This window comes from Rhinopithecus bieti, unplaced genomic scaffold, assembly GCF_001698545.2.
Source record: "Rhinopithecus bieti isolate Rb0 unplaced genomic scaffold, ASM169854v2 scaffold_5153, whole genome shotgun sequence".
NCBI lineage: Eukaryota > Metazoa > Chordata > Mammalia > Primates > Cercopithecidae > Rhinopithecus > Rhinopithecus bieti.
This window is the reverse complement of record NW_016804751.1, coordinates 685,937-694,939: the sequence shown is the minus strand read 5'-3', so window position 1 is coordinate 694,939 and position 9,003 is coordinate 685,937.

Here is a 9,003-nt window from a genome sequence, read left to right as displayed (position 1 = left end):
TGCTGAGAGTTTTACATTATGAATGCGTATTATTATATCTTGTTAAATGCTTTTTCTGGGTCTACTGAAATGCTTATATTTTATTTCCTTTACTATGTTAATATGAATTATATTGATTATCAAATGTCAAACCAGCCTCTCAATTCTAGTATAAACCACATTTAATTATGATGATTTATTCTTTTTATATATTGGTTAATAGTGTTGAAGACTTTTGCATTCATGTTATTGCGGGATATTGGTTTGTAATTTTCTTGTAATGTCTTCATTAGGTCTTGGTATCAGGCTAATGCTGACCTTACAAAATGAACTGGGAAGTTCTGCCTCCTCCTTCATTTTTTGAAGAGTTTGCATGTAAAATGTTTTATTTCTTCCTTACTTTTGGGTAGAATTCAATATAGAAACCATCTGAACCTTTAGTTTTTGTGAATCACAGCTATTTTAAAGTTTGTTTCTGATGAAACAGTTGTACTGTCAACTTGGACAAGCTGCAACTACATTTCAAAGAATCTCATTCCCTGTTTAGTTCTGGATTAGTTGGTCAAAATCAAAATACGCATGAGATTTGGAAGGTAGAGTGAAGTAGTAGCTAATGTACTCTGATGGTCTTTGTGGTGAGAAGTAGTGAGATACAACTGCAGAGGTGCTGGTGGGTTCCAGTCTGTCCTCGTTCTTCCTTGCTCCATGTCCAACTTTTATTTCTAACTGCAGAACCTGTTGACCAATTATGACCCAAGACTCACTACCAAATGAAGTGACAATATCTTTAAACAACTTATCCAGCTTTCTTTTGAAGGCCCACTTCAGCAACTGGATATACCTGGCTTCTCAATTTCCCTGACAACCTCCAATTTGGCCAACTATACCTGCACTTCCTAAGGGCTGGTTCATGATTTTTCTCTTACCTACCAACTCACCCTTTCAGTTCCTTACTTCTTCAGTTTCTTCCACAATTGTGTCAAATCTTGTTGCTATAAATTCCTTATTTCATAATACTCACACTGGTTCTGCTTCCCTGATTAAGCTTTAATAGAGATAACTTAAAAATTATAAATTTCTATGGGCCTGTTTTAATTATCCTTTTTCCTTTCTGTTTTTACAGTCAGTTGGTTTTATCTCCTGGAATGCCTTGTAATTTTTTGATTGAATGCTGGACACTGTGTATCAAATGATAATAATTTTAGGCTCTGGATGATATTATCTTCTTCCAAAATGATGGACTTTAACATCTGGCAGTGAGTTAGTGTAAGAACAGATCATCTTAATCTTGTTCAGGATTGAGCAATTTCAGACTGCGATGGCTTACTTATTTTGGGTTTATGCTTTTCTTTTAGGGAATAGCCCTTCAAGGACCCCCACTCAAAAAAAAAAAAAAAAAAAAAAAAGCTGTTATTTAATGCAGTTCCTCCCCTTTGGCAGGCCATGAACTGTTTTGAATCCCCTACCCTGTGTGAGTGATAATATAGCTGCTCAGTTTTTCAGTCTCTTGGCCACTAGTTATAAATTGTCTTTGGGGAAAAGTGGTGTTGAATGTGTGGTTCACTTTTTTCGTGCTCCTCTTTTTTTAGGATCCTGGTCCTGCAAGGCCCTGCTGCAAAACATTGGAAAAAATTATCTATATTAAACTCAATTATTTCCCTCTCATTCTCATCTAAACAGGATTTCACCACCACCACTGTAGTTAAACTGCTTATATTGCTATATCCAGTTGACAGTTCTTATACCAGTCCTTATCTGGTAACAGCAGTCATTGCTTCCTAGAAACATTTTCTTCACTCTCTAGAGCATCAGTCTCCTTATTTTATTCCTATTTCATTGGCCAACCTTCATTATTTTTTGTTGGGTTCCTATCTTCCTGATCTCTTAACACTAGACAACCTAGGCCCCAATCCTGGGACCTTTACTTTTTTTTTTTTTGAGATGGGGTCTCACTTTGTCGCCAGGCTGGAGTGCAGTGGCATGATCTTGGCTCACTGCAACCTCCGCCTCCCAGGTTCAAGCAATTCTCCTGCCTCAGCCTCCTGAGTAGCTGGGACTACAGGTGCGCACCACCACACCCAGCTAATTTTTGTATTTTTAGTACAGATAGGGTTTCACCATGTTGGCCAGGATGGTCTTGATCTCTTGACCCCATGATCCACCCACCTTGGCCTCCCAAAGTGCTGGGATTACAGGAGTGAACCACCATGCCCAGCCCTTTACTCTCATTCAGTCTCATAAATTTCCCTGTCATGCATATGCTCAGACTCCCAGATTTCTATCTCTGGCTTCTCACTTCTGAACTCAACATCTTGACTTGGATGGTTAACAAATATGCACACTGATAAGCATCTCAGACTTAACATGTCCAAAACATAACTTCATACTTTCTACCACAAACTTGTTCTACTGTCTTCTAAGTTAATTGCAATTCCATCCTTCTAGTTACTAGGGCTATAATCGTGAACTCCTCTCCTACTTCAAATCCAATCGTGTGGGCTCTGCCTTCAAAATAGATTTAGAATCCTACCACTTCTCAGCACCTTCACTGTTATCTCCCTGGGCCAAGACACTATTATCTCCCATATGGATTACAGTAATAGTCTCCTAAGTAGTCTAAGGGAGATTCCTTAAAAACCTAAGTCAGATTATATTATTCTCTTAAATCCTTCAAATGGCTTCCAGTCTCAGGTTATAAACTTCAAGTACTTACAATGGTTTATAAGACCATACATAATCTTGCCTCCAAATATTCCTCTGGCCTCATCTCTCATACACTTGTCCTTGTTTACTTGGCTTCAGCCACATTGGCTTTCTTGCTATTTCTTAAAAATGCTTCTGCCCCATGCCTTTGGGTGTGCTGTTCCAAATAGACATACTTGGAATGCTTTTTCCCAGAAATCTTGATGGATCACACTATCATTTCCTTCAGTCACATCAGTGATGTTTTCCTTAACCTATTTAAAACCAAAATCCTCTTCCCTAATATGCTCTTCCCCAACATTCCTTAGGCTTTTCCTATCCCTACTTTTCTCCAAGGACTTGTAATTCTCCCTGTAATTATTTTGTTTTTCTGCCTACATCCAATAGCATATAAGCTTCATTATGGTGGATTTTTGTCAATTTTGTTCACTGCTTTATCCCTCACACCTAGAATAGCACCTGACACATAGTAGCACTCAATATTTGAATAACTCATCAATTTTCAATGGATTCTGATTAAATTTACAAGTCAATTCTAAACAAGTGGTGACATTTCAAGGTTTAAACTTCAGTGATCAGGTTCCTCTTAGGTGATACTCCTGTCATTGATTTTTTGCTTGCTTTTTGTCCTTCTTCTGGTTATAGCCCCCTTCTTTTTTGGGGGGACTGTACATCCTTTATATCTTCCGGCAATGCTGCTAACCATAAAACTTTACTTCACCCTTGCCCAGAGTGGTAAATAGAGACCGAGGACTGATCAATCAGTACTCCATCTCCATGGAAAAACAGATTAGTTCAAGGGATGAAAAAGGCTCATTTCCTGGGATTTCATATATTAGGTGTTGGGGTAAGAAATTACTTCTTTCCTCTGTGGTTGTTACTCATTCATAGTCATAAATTTTCTCCATTTTAGTAGGACAGATGAGGGTCAATGCACAGAAAAGGAGAGAGGTGACACCCAATGGATTCTGTCTTGTCTAAGGACAGCTAGACCTCTGAACTTCCTAGTAACTTGAGCCAATATATTTTATCTATCCTCCCAACCCTAATCTTCTAGGCAATTTGAGTTTCTTCACTTGTAACTTGACAAGCACTGAATAATATACTCCTCATTTTAATAGCATAACTTTATTTCCCCCTAAACAAAATCTCTTGCTCGGTTCCTTCTGTGGGGATTCCCTAAAAAAGATTTTTGAAGTGAATCTGCTCAACTTAAAATGAATTCATCTGATGAGGAACTTCTCCAATCCAGTTTCTGAGATTAAGGTCTTCCCTAGCATTTTTCAGATGGTGGAGGGGTATCAGTAGTACATTCCAATATAGCTAGAGATTTCTCACCCCACTGATAATTCTTTTCACTTCTCACTAAAAGCCTTGAGAATTCTTTTTTTTTTTTTTTTCAACCCGTAGTTCTACTTCAGCCCAGGTGATCTAGGTTTGAAATCTATAGGCCAGTAGTTCTCAAACTTTAGCTTGCATCATAATCCCTTGGCGAGGTTGCTGAAAAAGACTGTTGGGGTCAGGTATAGAGGCTTGTGCCTGTAATCCCAGCACTTTGGGAGGCTGAGGCAAGAGGACTGCTTGAGCCCAGGAGTTTGAGACCAGTCTAGGTAACATAGGGATACCCTGTCTCTACAAAAAATAAAAAATTAGCTGGGTGTGAGGATGTACGCCTGGTAGTCCCAGCTACTCGGGAGGTTGAGACCTGGGTGGAGGAGGGTGGAGGATCCCTTGAGCCCAAGAGGCCAAGGCTGCAGTGAGCCATGTTCACATCACTGCACACTACTTCAGCCTGGTAGAGGAAGACTCTGTCTCAAAAACAAACAAACAAAAAACCAAAAAACAGTTGTGCTTCATCCTCAGTTTCTGATTCTGTAGGTTTGGGATGTGGTCTGATAATTTGTATTTCTAACAAATTCCCAGATGATGCTAATACTATTGGTCCCAAGATGACATTTTGAGAATTACTGATAGATTCATATATTAATAATAGAAAGTGGTTAAGTATATTTTCCTTTAATCCAAGTACTCAAGTAACTGGCAGTCCTGGCATATCTAGCTGCATAAGTCATGCAGCAAATGGATGCATATTTTAGAAGTAGTAGAGTCCCTACCTATATCATGCTGTACCATGGTAATGATGCACTTTATAGAATCCAGAAAGCTTGGGCCTCAAAGATAAGCAGCAGTTGTGTTGGCTTTCCTAAGAATTTAAGCTTGCAAGAGATCTAGATTGTAAGACATTTGCCTCCCTACTTGGAATTTTTGGCTTTCTCTCCCTCTCTCTAGCAAGGGAAGACAGAAGAGATGTAGAAGATTGGCTACTCTTGTCCTGATCAAATGTAAGGGACTGTCATCCAGCTGCTTGTCTCATATGAAAAAATCTTTTTCCAATTTGATTTCCCGATAAACTAGATTAGATTTGTCTAGAGGTGTATTTTTCCTCTGCCAGGGAATATGTAGTATGATTGAACACATGATCTTTTATTTTTTAAGTATTACTCGTGTTACCCAAGGTTTAATATCTATATGATCTCTCTTTTAACTACTAACATAGAATACCTACATTTTAAGTTCTCACAAGTGATTTTACTAATGAACTCTATTTCCATTCAGAAAAAAAGATAATTGATAGTGTAAGTTTCTAAATACAGTTTCTGGACCAACAATATCAACATCATCAGAGAACCTGATGGAAATGCAAATTCATAGGACCCACTCCAGACACTCAATACTGACTTAGAAACAGGAGCAACCAAAATTGTGTCTGAACAAGCTTGCCAGGTGATTCAAGTTGAAAACCACTGTTGTAGAGGAATAATTAAGCTAAACCCTCCTAGGACAAGAAAGATGGTGAATATTACACACTGGGATGATATTACTATGATCCCTGTTGGAACGACAGCACAACATTTATGGAAGCGCACCTCAGTATTCTAGCTGAGACAATGAAGAGACAAATGAGGACAATGTACGTTAAGTGTACAGACCAATAGTAAAATCCATGAGAAAAATCATTTTCTGAGAACTGCTCTAAAAATGTTTATTTTGCCCAATGAACTGATATGATTTTTTAATATAACAATGACATTTATAATGATCAATTTTCCTGTTCCTAGCTTGGTTGCTTGGAGACTTTGAAAATGTTTTATATTTAAATGAATGTTTCCTCTAGGTGATTTAGCTTAGTTTTCTAGTATAATTATCCTCCTTATTCACTACTTATATAATTATTTTATTAAAAAATATTTATAGTTATACAGTATTTGTGGGTTTTATTAAGAAGTTACAAATTCTTCTTGGGAAAAGGATATATAGATAAGGTTTTTGAGGGAGCAAGTCTAGCATATGGTCAATAAATATCTAAATGAAGTCCTGAATTTAGCTCTCCTGTTGCCTCTCTGACCTTCTCTCCTATTACTCTATTTCTTGCTCACTCCAATATAACCAAATTAACCTTACTGTTTCTCCAGCATATGAGAACATCTGCACCTCAAGGCCTTTGCTTTTGTTCCTCTGCATGGAAATGCTGGTCTCCCAGACATCAGCATAATTTTTGCCCAACCTTTCTTGCAGTTTTGGCTCAGATACTACATTCTCAGTGAGGCTTTCTCTAATTCTCCCTTCGCTCCTGAATTCTTATCCTGGCCTAGTCTTTGCATGATCTAGGCTCACTGCAACCTCTGCCTCCCAGGCTCAAGCGATTCTCCTGCCTCAGCCTCTCCAGTAGCTGGGACTACAGGCACGTACTATCACGCCCAGCTAATTTGTGTATTTTTAGTAGAGATGGGGGTTCACCATGTTGGCCAGGCTAGTCTCGATCTCTTGATCTCGTGATCTGCCTGCCTCGGCCTCCCAAAGTGCTGGGATTACAGGCCTGAGCTACCGTGCCCAGCCCTAGTTTTTCCCTAGTTATCTACTATCTTGTAAAGTAACATGTAATGGATTATTTTCAATCATTCCACTATTTGAATGTAGTCTCCACAAGGCAGGGATTTTATTTTTGCCTGTTTTTCTTTTGGATGTATGACCATCACCTATAGCAGTGCTTGGCATTTAAGTGCTAACAGGAGCTTGTGAATGAGGAAAGTATGCAAGAATCTGAATGTTTATATTTAATAGCTTTAAAAAGCTTTCTTAAAAATCTAGATGCTAGCCTAGATTTTTTTCTTCCACAACACGTACCACAACTATTCAGATTTACTCTTTCCTCCAAAATATTTAATAAACACCTACTACGTGCCAGGCACTGTGCTAAGTGCTGAGAACAAAGATGAATGATATTCTGATGTTTCCAGGAGCTCATAGTAAAATAAAGGAAACCACTTTTTAAAAAAACCACAAATACAAGGTAAGTGTAGGTGTTTGTTCACAGAAAATACTAAAATTTAGGTCCTTTCCCCTCTGGTTTTTCTGCTACTAGTCTCAGTACAGCAAATATTAGACACTAGAGGGACAGTAAAGCCGAAAAAAAGAATGAAATAGGCAGGGCTAAAGCTTCAGACAAAAGAAGAAATCACAGATTATAACATTCTTACACAGAAGAGCATTATGTAACAAGGTTAGTCTCTGACCTGAAGGCTGACAAATGGCCCACATGACCTCAGGATATTTTGAGAAGCATTATGTAAACTTTAAGCATCCACAATTAGTGATAATCCTGACATTCCAACAAATAAAATTATAATTATTTTCTTAACAATTATTAGCTATTATCAAGTATTGATTAAAACATTTTCTAGCCCACACCACCTTTCTATGGCAAATACATTTTGTATATGACACCTATAAACACCCCGCCACTTTTCCCTATCTTTCCTTCTTTGATAAGAGCAACTAGGGTTCATAAACAAAGCAGACTCACATGAGTAGCAGGTCAGTGTTCCTGGAGTCCTTTAGGACAGACGTGGCAGCATAGTTAGAGGTTTACTTTGTTCTTTCCAATGATACAAGGAAGTCTTCTGAAATCCACTTCTTAAACCTTTCTCCCTTACTGGACTGAGTAAAAAATTAGGTGTTTATGGTAACCAAATAAATTATTTCAAAATTTTGCTTTAAGGTATTTTAAAAAGAAACAATAACATTATCTTTTAAAACAAGATGCTTTGGATATATGTAATTGACTTTTATCAAATGAAGCTGAGATTTATTATCTAGATGTGATTGAATCCAAAGGCCCATGTCAAAGGTTTACAGATCAGCGTCCCCGTAGGGTCTGCAAAGGTATTTGATGGATTTCACCAAATTTAAATTCAAATTTTGCTAAAATGCTTTAATTTTTAGAAACTGTAAAAATAATATTTAGATATAGGCAAAATTTGGACAATATTGAGTACTAAAGCACTAACTTGTACTGCGAGGTTATCCTTGTGTGGGGCTTCTCCTACTCCATACCTATATGTTTTTCACTGTTGAGGAAAGTAATAGCACACTCACTCACATAAACTAGTATACTACTAGAGCATGTGTACAGTATATATTATATTATAAAAGTTTAGGTCAGATGCATCTGCTCAGCAATGCTGTGGTCACAACCTAAGAATTGTGCAGTAACAAGTGAAGGAGTCAAGCTGCTGTCATAAAACTGTCTTATAGAGGCCCATTTTGGCTACCTTTTTTGGGGGGTGGGGAAGTTCTTATCTACGAGTTTATATACATACAATTTTTATGTTTTACATATTTGGTATTCCACACATTTTTCACTGGGAGAAAAGTCTGTTAAAACTGTAGCACTAATAACGTTGCTTATCTTACTAGGGAATAAAAAAGGGAATTAAGTTCTGAGCATTAATTTTTTAAAATCTATTTTGAAGAATGCAAAGGAAACTTTTCATGCAAGTATGTTAAATCTTTTATAAACTTATAATGGACTACTGGCCATCATTAGAATGTGCACCAGAGAATCAACTAACTGCTTAAGCATTACAGCATTCCTCTATCTAAAACAAAAAACAAAAACAAATTATAGGGCAAAGGGGTATTAAGAAAGAAGCCCTACGAAAGGAAAAATTTAGCAGGTGTGGGGGTGAGGATGTGAGATTAGAGAATGAGGAGGGAAAAAAAATCAAGAAGCCAGGCGAGGTGGCTCACGCCTGTAATCCCAGCACTTTGGGAGGCCAAGGCAGGCGGATCACAAGGTCAGGAGATCGAAACGATCCTGGCTAACACGGTGAAAACCCGTCTTTACTAAAAGCACAAAAAATTAGCCGGGCGTGGTGGCGGGTGCCTGTAGTCCCAGCTACTCGGGAGGCTGAGGCAGGAGAATGGCGTGAACCCAGGAGGCGGAGATTGCAGTGAGCTGAGATCGCGCCACTGCACTCC